Source organism: Belonocnema kinseyi, chromosome 2 (genome assembly GCF_010883055.1).
Source record: "Belonocnema kinseyi isolate 2016_QV_RU_SX_M_011 chromosome 2, B_treatae_v1, whole genome shotgun sequence".
NCBI classification, from domain to species: domain Eukaryota; kingdom Metazoa; phylum Arthropoda; class Insecta; order Hymenoptera; family Cynipidae; genus Belonocnema; species Belonocnema kinseyi.
The window spans coordinates 39,933,552-39,935,598 of NC_046658.1; positions in this window are offsets into that span (position 1 = coordinate 39,933,552).

The window sequence follows — 2,047 nt, forward strand, 5'->3', positions numbered from 1 at the left end:
TTAAGTTAACCCCCAGATCAACCACATTTTCCATTTTAGGTTTCCTTTTTCATTACACATCAAACAATATAATTATAACTTTAAAATTCAATTTATTCATAATAATAATTCTAAAATTAAAATTCATTTTTCGAAATATGGGTTTTTCGAACTTTTCGTTTTCGCTAATTTTTTAAGCGGAATCTCCTTTCCCCCTTTTGTGGCATTTCAATGTCCCGTTTGCTTCTATATGATTCCCCACATAATAATTCCTTTTTTATCAAAAATCGGGTAAAAAGCATATAAATCAGACACATGGTAAGCAAATAAAAACAACAAAAACAAATTACATGGTATGGCAAGAAAATCATATCACAAATACACAATTATCACTATAAATAGTAATATGAGCAGGTGCATGGCAAACCGATCAGGAAATTAATACAAAATCAATCATATGAAATGGCACTGTACTTAACCTATAGGCAAATGGATCAAGAACATTAAGAAATAGATTTTCGCTAATGTAAAGGTCAAGAGATTGAGAGTGTGAGTCAGTAGTTGATTTTCTTCAAAAATGAGAATTTATTTAGATTTTATAGTGTGTCTCCCTTTTTCTCGGCAGATTTTATATTTGAGAGGATAAAGATTGTGGGTTTTTTGGTCGGGCGCCAGGTAAAGCGGGGGCAGCGCATCAGGGAAGGGATGAGGTGGATGCCAAGAGAAAAGGGTTAAACACGAAATAAGAGACGCGGGGTAAAAGTAATGAGCAGTTTATTCACCACTTACAGTCACGGGCGCGATTTGCCGATCCGCGCTGCAGGTATTCGTAGAAGCCCACTACGAGGCAGCAAGGTGATCCGGGTGAGGATCCTAGGAGGTGATAAGCAGCACCGACTAAGGTTGAAGGTAGGAGTCATAGGGCGTCGAAACGTCGTGGAATAGCGGTTTCTCCAGGAGTCGGTCCGGCGATAACGAGAGCACTCACTTTTACTAATCGGTTTTCGACTGAGCGAACGAGCCAAGACTGACCGGTCCCTCGGGACTTCGGGACCCCTCGGGGGGTTCCGCCATGCCTCGTTTATGGCTCAGCACCCTTCACGTGCGGGGTCGCCCCGAGCCTAATTTGTAGTAACGTTTCTGTTACAAATATCTTCAGTTCTAATACAGATATTAAAGCGATTCAAACTGCAAACTGTAATGGATAGGCTCTGTAATTATTTTCAATCGCCCGGAAGGATGTGATAATCTTATTTTTTGTGAAAATCGTGATATTTTTAGACATTTTTTGGTTGGGAAACAAGTGACAGAAAGCAGGGGGCCCTTTTTTGTGTTACTGCCGACCGCTGGTACCTTTCTTCGAACTGTAGTTCTGAATCCTTGGATGGCACCTAGACACGGGTCAAAGAAAGGGACCAGCGGTCGACAGTGAAAAAAAGGCCCCCCACCCCTGCTTTCTGCCACTTGTTTTCCAACAAAAAAAATGTCTAAAAATATCGCGATTTTCACAAAAAATAAGACTATCACATCCTTCCGGGAGATGGGAAATAATTACAGAGCCTATCCATTACAGTTTGCAGTTTGAATCGCTTTTATATCTGTATTAGAAATGAAGATAATATAGTTGCACGTTTTTGTACTTTTAAGCAACAATTTTTATTAATTTTCAAATTTCTTAACTACAACTGATTCACAACAGTTTTTCTCATACTCATGAATTTTTTCCCATCGCCTCTTGTATAAAAAATAATGTTCTAAACTTGAATGTTCTTAAATTTACTCGAAAATCCTTACTTTTTTTTACATTTTTCAGTCCGCTAAGCACAAATTTTTTTTACATAAACGTCTTCAGGCTCATATACGTAGAACACTTTCAGCTTTCACATTACTGTTTTTTTGGTGGCGCTAGCATTTTTTTTTACTGAGCCAGGTAATTTACTTTGATTTCTACTGTAGTTTACCACGTAATTTACTAGGCAGTCTGATAAGTACCTGAAAATTCTAAGAGATGGCATTAGTATTCACTAATGTGAACCATTTTCGTCGAGCTTGATCCTTCAAATGACGC